The following is a 15,454-nucleotide window of genomic DNA, read 5'->3' on the forward strand; positions in this document are numbered from 1 at the left end:
GCACCACAGTTCCTCTGATGTGGACTGTGATGGTGCAAGCCTTTGTGTGACTCTGTTTTGAACTCAGTGGCTGGAAAGATGTATTTTTTTAAAAAAAAAAAAGAAGGAAAGAAAATTTGAAAGCCTTTGTGTCTGATTTTTTTGGCAATAACTTCATGCAGACATAACCAGACCTCACCAGTTGTCATTACATTGTGCAGACGTTGCTTTAATGCCAGTGAGTCAGATCATAGACTCATAGAATGGTTTGGGTTGGAAGGGACCTTAAAGATCATCCTGTTCCAATTCCCCTGCCATGGGCAGGGACATCTTCCACTAGACCAGGTTGCTTAGAGCCCCATCCAGCCTGGCCTCGAATGCTGCCAGGGATGGGGCATCCACAGCTTCTGTGGGCAACCTGTGCCAGTGCCTCACCACCCTCACAGTTAAGAATTTCTTCCTGATGTCTAATCTCAGCCTACTCTCTTCCAGTTTCAAGCCATTCCCCCTTTTTCCCCTTGTTACTACATGCCCTTGCAAAAAGTCTCTCCATCTTTCTTGCAGGCTTCCTTCAGGTATTGGAAGGCCACAATTAGGCCACCCTGAGGCCTTCTCTTCTCCATGCTGAACAATCCCAGCTCTCTCAGCCTTTCCTCACAGGAGAGATGTTCCATCCCTCTGATCATCTTGGTGCCTACTCTGGACTGGCTCCAGCAGGTCCCTGTCCCTGCTGTGCAGGGACCCCAGAGCTGGATGCAGTGCTCCAGGTGGGTCTCAGCAGAGCGGAGCAGAGGGGCAGAATCCCCTCCCTCCCCTGCTGCCCACGGGGCTCTGGATGCAGCCCAGGACACGTTTGGCTCTCTGGGCTGTGAGTGCCATGGCCGGGGCATGTCCAGCCTCTCACCCACAGCACCCCCAAGTCCTTCTGGGCAGGGCTGCTCTGGGTCTGTTCATGCCCAGCCTGTGCTGATACCAGGGCTTGCCCTGACCCAGGTGCAGCACCAGCACTTGGTCTTGAACTTTATGATGTTCCCATGGACCCACTCTTCAAGCTTGTCCAGGTCAAGGGGGGATATGGAACATCAGGGGGGTTGCACCTTCTTTGACTTTTCTTTTCTGGTTAACACACCTGTAGAAGCCCTTCCTACTATTCTTTGCATGCCTTGACATGTTCAGTTCCAGTCTTGGCCTTCCTTACCCCATCCCTGCAAAACTGTACTTTGTCTCCATACTCTTGCCAGCTCACCTGCCCTTGCTTCTACCGCTTGTGCATTTGCTTTCCCTTTAGTTTGACCAGCATTTCCTTACTCAGCCATGCCAGTCTCTTGCCTTCCTTGCCTGACTTCATGCTCCTGGCAATGGCTAGCTCTTGTGCTTTGTGGGAGGTGCTCTTAAAGACCTGACAGCTCTGTTCCAATACCTTGTCCCTGTGGGCAGTGTCCAGGGGATCTCCCTGAAGAGCTGGAACTCTGCTTTCCTAAAGTTCAGGAGCCTAACTTTACTCCTAACCTAGTCACATCCCTCCGGACTAAAACTCCATCAAAGATGGTCACCGCAGCCCAGACTGCTTCCAGACTTGATGTCCCCAGTTATCTTGTTTGCATTGGTGACCAACAGATCCACTATCACAGCCCCTCTGGTAGGACTGTATATTCAAGAAGTTATCCTCCATTCCAGGAGTCTCCTGGAATGTCTACAGCTCCCTGTGCTACTTTCCCAGCACATGCTGGGGAGGTTGAAGACCCCCAGTAGGACAAAAGCCTACAAGTGTGATGCCTCCTGTAGCTGCAGCAAGAAGGCTTCACAACAGGCTCCTCCTGATCATGGCCCATAGTAAACACCAGCCACAAGGTTCCCTTTGTTTCCTCTGTCCCTGATTCTTACCCACAGGCTTTCAGCTTGCTCGTGACTGTTCTTCAAAGGCAGCTCTTCACGCTCAATCCACCTCTTGATGCAGAGGGCAACCCCCCTGCCTCTCTTTCCTGCCCTGTCCTTTCTGAACAGCCCACAGCTGTTCATAGTTGCACTCCAGTCATGGAATTTGTCCCACCAAGTTTCAGTAATGGCAACAAGGTCATAGTTTTCCAACACCACAGTGGCTTCCACCTAGTCCTGTTGGTTGCCCAGGCTGTGTGCATTGCTGTAAAGGCACCTCAGCTGGGCTGTCAGCGATGTCACCTTCCTAGGGCAACGCCCCTTAATTCCCGTGAGATAATTTCCCGGTGCTTAAGGGGAATACCATAAGGGAAACGATCCAATAAAAATGTACTTCTTTTGTTTTCTTCTTTTTTTTTTCTTTTTTTTTTTTTTTCTTTTTTTTTCTTTTTTCCCAGATCAGCTTCCAGTCTGATGATGGGGGCAAACATAAGCTTCTGGGGGTGGGTTTTGTGTTAAAGTGGATGCCCCATGCAACTGCCCTGATGGTTTGTAGGAACCTCTCTTTTAAGGTTTGCAGGAAGTTGTGTGCCAAATTCATCTGAGGTTTTGTGGCCATAAATCAAAGTGTCCATTTTTCTTCACACCCAACCAATAACATTCTTAGAGACTCAGTTACGTATATCTGATGACCTGAATGGTCTCTGTGGCCTGCATGGAAAGGACACAGAAAAGGAAACAGGGATAGTCCTTGTCCAAAATGAATGAAATGGTATGGCTGATGAATGCATCTGTGTTTCAGGACCTGTTCTTCCATTAGATTTTTATCCTTCTTTTTGGATATGCAGAAGGGGCAAACCCAAATACCTGCTGCTTCATGTATGAGTTGAAACAAAAAGTTTTAAATCTAACAGCAAAAAACTGTTGGACAAATATTTCTAATAACAATTTTGAGTCAAAATTTGGAACATATTGGGAATTTATTTGCTTTAGACATGTTCAAAGAAACAATAATTTTCAGGCATTTATATACGCTGTAACATCCAAGATTTTTTATAGACACTCTCAAAAGTCTGCCCAATTTATTGCATCATGGTATAGGTGTTTTGTTTCTTTAATTACTACCACAATATCTCATCTATCTTTGTTTAATGAATAACCCAAGTTTTATCCACCTAAACAGTGCTTCATTAAATTTGCTGTCCTGGCTAGACCATTACCATTGATTAAGTTTTCTGAGGTGTACAAGCCCATGAAGTGGGTCCCTTACTGCACCTGCAATGTATTAGTCAAGTTTTCTGGGGGGTATAGGCCTTTGACTCCTTAACTTTCTCAAGGTATCTTTCTTGTTCTATGACATCTAATTAATTAATTTCTAGTTATATGATAACTATTAAACAATTCCTTATTGAATTTTGTTCTTCAGCTATTTATTAAGTTCTCTAAGAGGTATGGATCCATGGAGTTCCTTTCTGCAGGTGAAGTGAGGTAATTTCTACTGATTTTCTACTGACACTCAGCCAACACAGATTTAAAACAAAAGCAGCTAAAATCACAGTCAAACATTCCTTAACTAATTAAACATCGTTCACTACAAAATTTTTAGACTCACAAAACTCCTTGGTAACTAAGATGTAACTCACTGTCACAGTGTCATTCTAAATTTTCGTATTCCAGGATGTCTGGTGTGCTTATCGCTGGCAGGATCAGTGTCCATAAGAAATCAAGAGAGGTCTGTCCATTGCCATTCCTCTTTCCCAGCACATGACAGCTTCATGAGGAAGCCACAGCACAGCAGGATATTTTTAAGGCAGAAACTGAGGGTGAAGAAACTCCCTCAGTAGCTCTGAACAAACACACACTGAATTCACACAGCACGAGAAAAAGAGGTTATTGGTGCAACCCACAGTCCACAAGATGGGAGAAAGGGGAAATGCTCCCCAAAACATTGAATTTTGCAAAGGGGACAGCTTTTGAAAGAACTCCTCTGGAAGAAATCTTCTGGAAAAGTGCTGAGCATCATTAAGGGAAGAGCAGATATTGTAAGCAGTTCTTGCAACATGGCTTTTTACCAGGCAGCAGCATGTCTTTCTTTTTTCCCTTAAAAATTGCGTCATTCTTAAACAGTAGTTTTTTAACTCCAAACGAAGGGAGTTCTCATGCTACACAAACTTTAACCTAAAGTTAAACTCTCAGCTCCAAATTGTCAACCATTGTTAATTTGAAGTTATTTTTACTTTAGTGACCAACACAGCAAAGACAGGAAAGAACTGTAATTTCGTGTATCCTCCAAGACTAATTCTGAATGCTATGTAAAAGTCTTCCTATCAGCTCGCTGACTCATAGCTGTAGTGCTTGGAGGCAAAACGCTAACAGGAGAGGCTGTCATATTTCTGCTGCACTATGTGACACCTTTTTCCCTTAAGACCTTCTGTTTCAATAAAAGTATCATGAACCAACACAAGAACTGGAAAGTAAATAGAAAAGGATCTTATTTATTTGTGCCCCACAGAAATGTGATTATTTCCATTTTGGGGTGGGGGGGGGGGGAATAAAAGTGTGTTTAACAGGACTTTGGGACAGCCTCTGCCTTTGTTACATGAAAGAGACTTAGAAATTCTCATGTTCTGAGGCGTCACTGGTGTGTCTCCAAACACCTTGTAGTTGCCAATGTCTCCTACTTGGTCTCTTGATGATGTGAAGAATTATTATTCCCTTTTATGAATATGGAAAGAGGAGCACAGCAGCATTTACTGAGTCATCCAGGATCTGTCATAGATGTGAGAGGGGATTTGAGTCTCATTTCAGTGTTGCTCGGGCTGTTATCCTTCCTTCTTTAGGTCGTGTCCACATGACCCTATTAGTCATAACCATGGCCCATTATCTACTGGGAGATCTTTAAATAAAATCGTAAGCTTTCACTGCTATGTTTGCAGTCCCATCTGCTGCACTGAAAGCCAAAGAATAGATTTAGTTTGAAAAAGGCTGCAGGGAACAGTGCTACTGATGAATCTCTTTTCATTAACCAAGAACAGACAGAACAAAAAACCCCAAACAGATAAGGTGGTTAAGGAGGTGTGAATTACCTTTTAGAAAGGCTTCTGCTTCAATAATTTAACATATTGCAAAGAATGTTAAAAAAAAAAAAAAAGTTTCTTTGAAAAAAATATTTATCTATTTAAACCTGACACTAATTTGGAATTGTTCAGGCAGAAGGTGTCATTAAACCTAAAGTAAGTGCCAAAAGGGTCTTAAAGGAGCAAATCAAAGCTTGTGAATTAGCACTGGAAGTTTGCATTATCAAACTGTAGGGAAGTATGCAGTCCTGGTGTTGCAGATAAATGTCATTACTTAGACAACTTAGTTTTATCGAAAGTTTTCATATTGCGCCCTATCACCGTTGTACTTAGGTGGCTTTTTTAGATTAGTCCTGTCTCTTCTCTATCTCATATTTATAATTGTAAACGATTTATTTAGTCTGAAGAGGGCACTGAAACAAAAAACTGTGTGAAAAGCTGAACCTACGTGGTTTTCTCTCATAACCATGGAATCCAGAAACATGAATCAGGATCCTGTTGTACTTGGCGCCATAAACTCCCCAAACAAGCAACTATCCCACAGAAGTTGCCTGCATTTTATAGGTCCTTATGGGAGGCAGTGAAATGTCTGACCTGTAAGAAAGAACGTATTTTATGATTGAAATTCTCCATCTGAGTGCTGTCCAAGGAGACAAACCTGCTGACTGCCAAAAGCCGAGCTCAAGGTCTCGCTGCTGCTTTAGCTGCAAGCAGGGTGCACCACCGGGTTTTTAGTCTGCATTTCTCTCAGACGAAATGCAAAGTCCTGCCTATGGTATAGAAACCTTTGCAATACCTGGTGATCACACCCCAGTCCAACGATCACTTGGTCTTTATTTACTCAGTGCTACGCGGTGCCACGTTCCACCCACAGCCTCGGGAACTTTGCCTTTCCCCTCGCCGTCCTTATCGAGGACACGGAACACACCGAGACATCCTGTAACTCCTGGATCGCGTTCAGCGTGCCCCTGTTTTAAATCCTGGAAAGCGTGGTGTTCCCTGGCCAGCCCCACCTCCCAGCTGGGGAGAAGCCTGGAGTGCTCTGCGGGGGAACCGTCCAGGGAGCTTAAAAGAAGCTGCGGCTCTTTGCGTGGTGCTGAAAACAATCCCTTCTGTTCGTCGTGGCAAGCAGCTCCAAGTGGAACAGAAGACACAGAACAGCCAGGTAGGACAATTTCTTTATTTCTTTTTCTAAGAGAAAAGTGTAAAAGCTTGCATGGAAGCACATATTTCAGCTATTTTTTCCTGTGCTTTTTAATTTTTTTTCTTTTGCATACTGGAGTATTATTGCATCTGTAAATGTTAGCTCTCAATAATGAACCTGGCGTCAAAGTTTTCTGTTTGTAGTGCCAGCCCCAGTGTGTCAGCAACACTCAAAGGTAGAGCAAGTGTGGCTTTGGCAAAGCTCTCCAAAGTCGGTGGGAAAGCACATGTTCATATTACTGGCTTTGGATCCAGGCCCCTCTTCTCTCGCTGTGTAAATTTCTGAAGGGAGAGCTGGGCTTCTTCTTCTCCGTGGAAAGTGCTCTGAGTTCTCCCTACCATCATTGCTAGCAACTTCATTTTAATTTAACAATAAAGACGTGAAACAAGCCTCCATCATGAAGGGGTTTGTATTGGAACTGACTTCTCTAGAGGAGACGTGCTGTTGCTCAAACTGGTAGATGGAACAATTAGCAAGTTGTTTTCTGGCCTGTCGTGCTAGGTGATAAATGGTGTCATTGCCTTTAAAACTGGCGGGCATGAGACTGGGATGAAGCATTTGCACCACTTGTTTAAGACCCTTATATAGAAATCACAGCGTTGGGTTTCTCCTGGACAGTCTTTTCTTAGCATAGTTATTTTTGTTTCATTAAGCCAGTATATGTGCAAAGGGGTGATGTCAATTTGTGGATGCCTAAAGACTTTGCGAAGTGTTTCCTAGAGGAAACACATCCGAAATATCTTCTGTACTGTGAGAAAAATCACCCCTTCCCTCCAAAATCCATGCTCATCTAAGTCCTCCCATGTTTCCTCACATTTGGCACTATTTTGATTCTCATCCCAGGAGTAAGACACTTTAGCATGTGTTGAAGGAGGATTTTCACCACAAAGCATTGCTCTTCTCTCTCTGCCCATGATTTTTCAGGTATCCTGACACAGGCAAAAGAAGTCCCATGAAAGCCAGGAGATTTTGCTAAATGAGGCTGTGGGAGAAGGAAACTTTTTGTTTTAGCTAAAGCAAACTTGCAGCGATACCTAACTCTGCAAATGTTAAATTACTTCAAATTTAAACAGTATTGAAAACAAAGGTTAAGGCCATATTACTGGTGATAATAGGCACTCTCTTTATTTCTCAGCATTAATTTTGTTTAAAAGCATCAGAGTAAGGTAACACTGCAATTCATAGTACTGAACTAACTGTTTACTTCCTTTTCAGTGGATGGCTTATTTTTCTTAGTGATAGAAGCTCCCTGTGGATCTCTATTTAGTCAAATGAGTGACTTACTGCACTTCAGCTTTGGTTCTAGGTGTTAGTTTATTCATGACCTACACACAGTTTTGCATTACCAAAAGTCAGTATTCCAGGCTTAAGCAAAACAAAAATCACTGGAAGAAGGAAAATAAGATGTAGGCTAATTTGCTGGTATCACAGTAAATCATGGTGTTTGGTGACAGTATAGCTCTCTTCAAATCAGGCAGGAAACATGCTCGCAGTTTCACTGGGAATAGTTCATCTCTATCAGAGAAGACAGATCCCTGGGTTATGACCAGGCAGTCGGCTGTCTGCATTAGAGGGACACAGTGCTCACTGGGGACTCACCTTCCACACAGTTAGATTGGCTGTGTTTACTCTGGGTAGTAGTCCAGCCCCTTACACTCACGGGTCCAGTCTGGGACCCATAAGTGTTTGCATGTGCCCAGCACTGGCTGCAGCAGGAGCAGGATTAGGTTCTTGCCTGGTGCAAAGTGGTGTAGAGGGGAAAACCCACCCCAGTACCTGAGACTCACACAGCAGAAGTCAGAGGTGAGTTCTGCTCTACTGTCTGTAGATCTATATCTAACCTATATATTTAAATATTTAAAGGTGATTTTTCACAATTTAAAGGTGGAATGTTCTGATTTTGCCAGTGCTTCCAATACCATACTCCAAGCAGGAGCAGTGAAGGGGCTGTAGATAGGGCTGTGATCCATAAACAAGACTCCTTTTCCCTTCCCCTGAGTCACTCCAGGGGCCTGTGCAGCTCCCTGCCTGCCTCCATAGGTGGTTCAGTGTTAATGTTTCATCCATTACTTCCTTCCTGCTCCGTTGTTCTTGTGGGTCTGAGTTTAGTGGGATATGCAGCTACTGCAGGTTGCTATTTAAGTGGGAACCTGGACTACCCACTAGTTCAACATTAAGACCCCCACTTGCTTTCCCCTGCCCCTCAGTAAGAGCTGCTGTGTGCAATTTATACTCTTGTTGTGTTATGAAATGTTACCAGTCATTCCCCACCTTCCATTTCACTTGGACGAACAGGACTTTGTTTACTTCACCATCTTAAATGTACAGACTTGGCTTTACAAGAGTACAAAAGATACTGGTACAGGTGTGAGGGGAACAATGGGTCAGAACAATGGGTTTGCTTAATTTATGCATGTTTGCAAGAGAGTGATGTCTTGCATTCCAGTTAGGATTGCTCTCCCTTGCCTTCTAGACCCCTCCACCCTTGGAGCCATGTCCTCGGAGTGTTTTTTTCTTGAGGGCTCTGTCTCTGCACTGGTTGGGATGGCTTTATCCTTAAGGCTGTTCCCCCACAGCAAAGTCATCCAAACCGAAGTGCATCTCTTCTGAGCTGCTGTAGTTTGTAGGAACTGTTATGTGAGCATAAACTGAAACTGATGCTGATTTATGTTTATTTGTGGGACTGCAAACCCTGACTACTCCAATTAACTTCCTCTCCAGCTCTATCTGCTGCAAGATCAATTGATGCCTCACTGCCTGTGTCAGACTTCCCAGGTATGTTTCAGGAACCTCCAGGCTCCACTGCCTGCAAACACAGGCATCTCACATTAAGTTCACTGTTTTCCAGTGCTTTCCTTTCTACTATATCCATCAAACAATGGGTTTATCTTTCATTTTATGTCTAATTCTAGGGCTGTTTCTCTTCATCCTGGTATGCTCCTAAAGTGAATCCTTTGCCTGTGCTGCCTGGCCTTCACGGCTCCATATGTGCATTCCTTCTTTCTTTGACTCTTCTCCTTCAAGTGATATAAGAGCCTCCATGGAGGCCTCTTCTTGTTTCGTTAACAAACAAAAGACTTGAAACACAAACCAAAAAACCTGAACAAAACTGTAGAACACTTGCAAGACCAGCTGCAGACTGAAACAAGTTTCCAAGAAACCATTCATCCAAAAACTTTCCACTGCATCAGATATTGATTAATGAAGCTATATACACTTTGGTCTATTTAGACTTCATGCCTCACTGGCATGGTTGCCTCATGTCCTAGGCATTTTTGGGAGTCTCAAGGTGTAGCTTGAAGCACAACTTCACTACATGCTAGAGAATTTTCCCAGCTCCAGCTGGACACCAGACACTACTTTTGACTTTGTGTGCTTGCCAGAGATTGTCATTCTCTGGATTGTCACCAGTTTAATTTCTCTTCAACCCTTGCTGCAAAGTTGTGCTGCAGGTCGATCAGCCAGACAAATGTGCTTTTCTTTATTTGGTTTACCAACACCATTTATTCTCAGCACTTTTTTGCTGGACTAGTGTAAATATGCTCTTCCCAAATATGCTCTGCAAACTCACTTGGGACACTGCCTTTGACTATCCCCTTTGTGTTTAATGCTATTTTTTTTCTCCTATGGCCAAAACAGCAACCTGATTGTAGGAAAAAATTCAAGTCCTTGCCTGGGCAGACACCACCTGTTAAGCAGATGGCATCCAAAGAAACACTCAGACCTCTGTCTGACCTGTTTATGTCTCTGTACCACTCTCATCCCCAGAGCTAATCCAATCTTGCTTTTCTAAGAGAAATTATGACTTTCCTTTACTGACACAAAGCATTTATTCTGTTCTGATTACACCATCTTTACAAAGTCTTTAGGGATTACATGTGTTTTCTAGTACTCAGCTTCACCCAGGGAACTTGGCCAGATACTAACAGTCCTTAGAAGACATTTCTGCTTAACTGAATCCCTGTGAATATTTGCTGTCAAACCAGCCTAAGCAGTTACATGGGCAACTGGGCACAGGGGATACCAGCAGTCCAGTGTGGAGCTGGGCCACAGGCAGAGTATTGCAGAGCTTTGCTTTTAAGATGTGACACATCTGGAATGAGGAACATGTTGTCGTTGCCAAGATTCAAGGTTATAATCATAGAATCACAGAATGATTTAGGCTGGAGGAGACTGTAAAATCTTTTATTTCCAGGCCTCCTACCATGGGCAGGCACACCTTCCACCAGACCAGGTTGTTCAAAGCTCCATCCAGCCTGGCCTTGAGTGCTTGCAGGGATAGGACATTCACAGCTTCTCTGGGCAACCTGTTCCAGTGTCTTACCACCCTCTCAGTAATAATTCTTCCTAATATCTATTCTAAACCTACTCTCTTTCAACTTAAAGCCATTCCCACTTGTCCTATCATTGCATGACTTCGTCAAAAGTCCCTCTCCAGTCTTCTTATAGGTTTCCTTTACATGTTAAAAGGCTGCTAAGAAAGTTAAGAATGCCTATATGGAAATAATGGAACACAGCACAAAAAGAACCTAAAATAACAAAACACACCCTGAAGATTTTGCTTAAGAGCACAGTTTCTCATTGTGTGCACTAATTCTCATGCAGTTTCCACCTCTCTTTCTATTATTTTAAGCTGGGATATCCTGTGATTATCTAAAGATTATCTATCTCTTTGTGGGGAGGAGGCACCAAAAATGCTTGAGCTTTTATGCTTCAGTGCCACAGCAAGAGAAAGGGCCGTGGGTTTTGTGGTTTTTTTTTACTTCCTTATTAAGAAAGCTGCTTTCTTTATTTCTCCTGACTAGGCATTTGGTGCTACACAGTACTGCTGAAACCGTACTTCTTCCCCTTTAGCCCCAGAGTCTTTGATTGTGGTTTTTTTTTGTTGTGTATCTTCATTAGCATATTACCAGCTTGAGGCTGTGTGTCATTGCATTCTGGAGATACACCAACAAAACCTTGATCACTTTATCAGAAACAGTAAATGCTGTCTCTTCTTATAGGGCCCACAACTTATTTAACCCTTAAACAGCACATGAAAACTGGAAGTGGTATGACAGATTGTAACACTGGGAATAACGTGTTTAATTTAAATACCTGCCTCCTTTTTCATATGTTTCCTTGATCTTAAAGGGGTCTTCTCATACTCCAGCAGCAGAAATGGCAGTGATTAATCTCAAATGAGCTACATTCCCAGCATCCTTATGGCTGCGTGCACTGCACATTTCTCACTGGCTTAGCTGATGCTGCCTTCTTCAGGTTCTCCTGAATTGTTGGGAGAAGAGCGAAGAGCACGCCCTCACAACTCTGCCATCACATCCTGAAGGCCCCAGGCACCCATCAGGTTGTTCCTCTCTTTTATAAGGCTGCAGAGGGATTCACACGCACAACTTCTGTCTCAGTTAACAGGAATCCACTGCCTAAATGCTGACTGTCGATGTGCATGGAGATGTGAGTAATACAGGTCTTTGCTCTCAGCTGAGCAAGTGCAAAGGAACATACACTTCTGTTAAATACCTGGAGAACAGATGGAGGAACAATATAACATAAATTAAACTTGGACTGAATAAAAGCAAAGGCTGGCAGTGCTGGGACATGGCATGTGCTGTGGCCATGCTGGCAGATCTGTGGATATATATGGCTTATTTACTGCCAAGGTGGTGCTGTAGTTGAAGTGCAAACTGTTGCTTAAAACGTCATGCAGTTTTGTTAGAGAAATATCCAGGGAAATAAATTGTTTTGTGCTTATTTATGTCATATTGTATTAGCGCAGACATTTTAGATCTTTGGTTAATTACCCAAAGTTTAATGTTCCAGAGGGGAGCCGAATTCTCTATTGTCAATACTTTAGGCTCCCTGGGCCTTGTTTTTTATGATGGCTACTTTTTTTCCTGACCATGCTCCTTTGCCACCAGGCAGGGGCTTCCTTGTTCCTCTCAGAGTTCACAGAACTTGAGTTCTGACAGGTCAAGAAGTCACTCGGTCCCAGTCATCACCACTACAAATTATTGTAGCACTACAGTATTATACTCCTATGTGCTCACATCCCCTTTTGGGATCATGGCTTGATGGAATGCTGGTCCTGCTGCACATCCCTACAGTGAACATCAGTTGCTCACTCCCAAGGCCCTCTGACCTCTAAAGTGGGCCAGCTTATCACCATCTAGCCATCAAAAACTATAATAACACAAAAAAGGACCTAATTATAGAATCATAGAATGATTAGGGTTGAAGGGACCTTAAAAATCATCTTAGCTCCAACCCCCTGCCATGGACAGAACACCTTTCACCAGGTTAATCTAGCCAGGCCTTGAGCACTGAATTCAGTAAATAATACTAAAAAATATAAAAAAGATTGTTGATAAAGGAGTAATTTTGTGGAAGGCAGCAAGTTGCCTCCATATTTTTCCTGGCAGGATAAATATGACTGTAACCTGGAAAAGAAGACAATAGAAATGTAGTATGTTTAATTTGGAATTACGGTTAAAATGCTTATGAGCATAATTGATATGACACGTTATTTATCAGAATTCTCTCAGAACACCATGAAGTCTTTCATGGGATGGATAATTGACTGTCAGAGCAATATGTAATGAAAACCACAGAGGACTTTAAAAAAAGTCTGGCTGGTGCTGTAGGGAATGCAGAAGCGAGCTACCCCATGCAGAAGCAGATACTTCCCATCCCTTCCACGCATACCTAGCACAGACAAGTGTGGAAGATTGTGGGAAGACTCTAAAATGTGGCGGCTTGGCATGCATTGGACTTCCTGTGTGTGTTCAGCCATGGGGTCCCACTGAGGGGTATCCTAATTCCTCAGTGGTTTGAGCTGGGTGTTCTGATGTGTATCTGAGGAGTGGGCATGTGACAGCATCTGAAGTGTCACCAGGCACGGCTTACGTGTTTGTGGCAGCTGCTGCCTTGCCAACAGCAGCCATGGGCCTTGTGCAACATCCCTGTTACAAAGGGCACTCTCCTCAGAGGCTCTATAACCAGCTGGGCTGCAGCTCTGCCCTCACCTATTGATTTTTTTCTATTCACAGTGGTGTGATTAGCTTTTAACGAGCCCTCCCAAGCATCCCCCTGGCATTCTCCTCTTTTTCACTGGTGATGATTAGGAAATATGTGTTAAACACAGTGTGGACACCTCCGTGGTTTGCTGCAGCAGCTGATTAATACCCATGCTTTGCCAGTGCAGTCGGGCACATGTAGTGTCATGGGCAAAGGAAGAGACACAGATTTTTATTCCAGGAACATAATACTGGGATATGAGGATCTCCATCAGCTCCCACCAATATCTGTGTCCATCAAATCACTCCATTTCTCATAGGATCACAGAGAATATTTCAGGTACTCAGGAGATTTCTCCTCTTGCAACAGCCTCTTCCCTACTGGTGCAGTGAAATTTTTGGCCGGAAGGGAGTTTGTAAACACAAGATCCCAAGTCTTGTGGGAACTGGACTCAGAAATGAGTTAACTTTGGGCCTTGTTCCCTGCAGAATTGATTTTTTCTGCACTTTATCTGCCCTTCAGTGTAATCTGAGCATCTGAAACCAGATGAAAACTCTTTCACCAAAATGTTTTCGGCCCTGCTCCATGTCTCATGGGCTGCAAAGGCGACACCTGAGAAACATTATTTCAATTTCTGTTTTAAAACGTCAGATGATATCACATTTGCAGGTTGGTGCCTGGAAGATGAGATCAATAGTTGCCAGAGCAGGTTGTTGTTTTCTTTTTAAAGACATGAGTCTGGGCCTTTTTTGATTTCTCGTGATTTTCCTTAGCTGGCCATTGTTTGTTAAGGGTTTGGAATACTGGGCAGGAGCCATTGGTGGAGAAAAGGCATCTCTAGCCACACACCCTTCCTTCCCTGATGAAGGTAAGTGGCACTCCACCATATCCTGATCAGTATGACTCAGGTTATTCTGCACACACTCACAAAAGCTATTTTCTGACCATTTCCATGTACTGTGTACTGGGACAGCTCACAGTTTCTGGAGTAACTGGTGAAGTATGGGAATACTTCTGTATGAACCTGCAGTGCTAGAGCTGCACACTTCAGATTATACCCACAGAGATGGATGCATACAGGTAGGAATTCAGAGCATCCCTTCAAACTGAGTTAATCTGGAATTCCTTGGAGGACCGCTCGAAGGAGTTGAGCAGAGTAGCTCCCAAAAGGCAAGGACAGCCCTAGAACAATTGGTCACTTCATGACATTACCCTTCTCTGCCCATTTCATTTTCCACCCACAGGCAGGCCATGATAACAGGAACATGTAGGATTTCATTTTCCCTTCCTCTGCAGAGCTGTGGTATGCATTCTCCCAGTTGGACAGTTTCGTCTGCCACATCATCCACAGGGATCAAGGACACTGCCAGTGCACTTCACGTGTGATACAGTGTGTTTTGGGACCCTTGGTCTTTCATTATTCACTTTATAATTGTGCTGGTGTTTCCTGGACTACAGCAATTTACAACTTGGATGTTTTTTTTAGACTCTATTTTTTAAACAGGTGTCTCATATCCAAGGTGTGGACAGTAATGTCCTGATTTGTTCCTTTCAGTCCTGTATTTCTCATGCATCATAATCTGACTTTTGACACCAAGAGGATGCAGAAAGTCTCTCATAGGAAAGCCAGTTGGGACAAGGTGGCCATCTGACCCCTTGGACCCATTGCAGGTGCTCAACAGGTGTTCCAGGGGTCCCCAGAGTGAAGTAGGCTACTTATCCCTCCCCTACACAAGGAGCTCCTCACTGGGCAGGACTAGTGGGGAAAGTCAGGACAAGGAAAGCATAGGCTGTGGGAGGAGATTCAGTCATCTAAGGCTGGCCCTTGGGGGTTTTTGAGGAAGCCTTCCAGTGCCATGTAGAAAGGCTTTTCTGGAACAGTGACTAGCATGGTTAGGAACTGAGCAATGCACTTGTGCTGTTCTGGGAGATGGAGATGAGACTCGTTGGGTGGAAATGAACCTGGCTCTGGGCGTGTGGGGAACCCAGCTTGGCTCATCAGTCGCAGCTGCTTCACCAGAGAGTGGTACCAGCCATGGTAGAGCAAGTCAAGCTTCAAACCTGGCAGCTCAGGAGTGGCAGGCTGCAGTTACAAGAGAGTAAGGGAAAGCAAAGACCATCAGTGCTCCTTTTGAACAATACTGGTTCATTGGGAAAGCATCAAGATGACAGTAATTTTAAAAATTGCGTATCGTAGTGAAAGATTCTCTCAAGGACTGACATTTGGTTCAGGTCTACATTGTGGGATGCTCCAGCATGTGCTTCTCTCCTGTTTCTCCCCTATCCTCTAGTTTGTCCCAGTTACTCA

General features: G+C 43.9%; 1 protein-coding gene across 2 annotated transcripts in view; it reads left to right on the forward strand.

Annotated features, from left to right (window-relative positions):
- Window positions 1–5,845: 5,845 nt before the first annotated feature.
- Window positions 5,846–15,454, forward strand: part of LOC138103547 (phospholipid-transporting ATPase ID-like) — an 85,109-nt gene continuing 75,500 nt past the window's right edge. The window contains exons 1-2 of one of the 2 annotated variants that reach the window (XM_069001908.1): window positions 5,846–6,096; window positions 8,857–8,910. The gene's annotated coding sequence lies outside the window, so the exon portion shown is untranslated. The remainder of the gene's footprint in view (window positions 6,097–8,856; window positions 8,911–15,454) is intronic. The other variant, XM_069001906.1, reaches the window with a different exon arrangement.

Source organism: Aphelocoma coerulescens (assembly GCF_041296385.1).
Source record: "Aphelocoma coerulescens isolate FSJ_1873_10779 chromosome Z unlocalized genomic scaffold, UR_Acoe_1.0 ChrZ, whole genome shotgun sequence".
In the NCBI taxonomy this organism is placed as follows: Eukaryota; Metazoa; Chordata; class Aves; order Passeriformes; family Corvidae; genus Aphelocoma; species Aphelocoma coerulescens.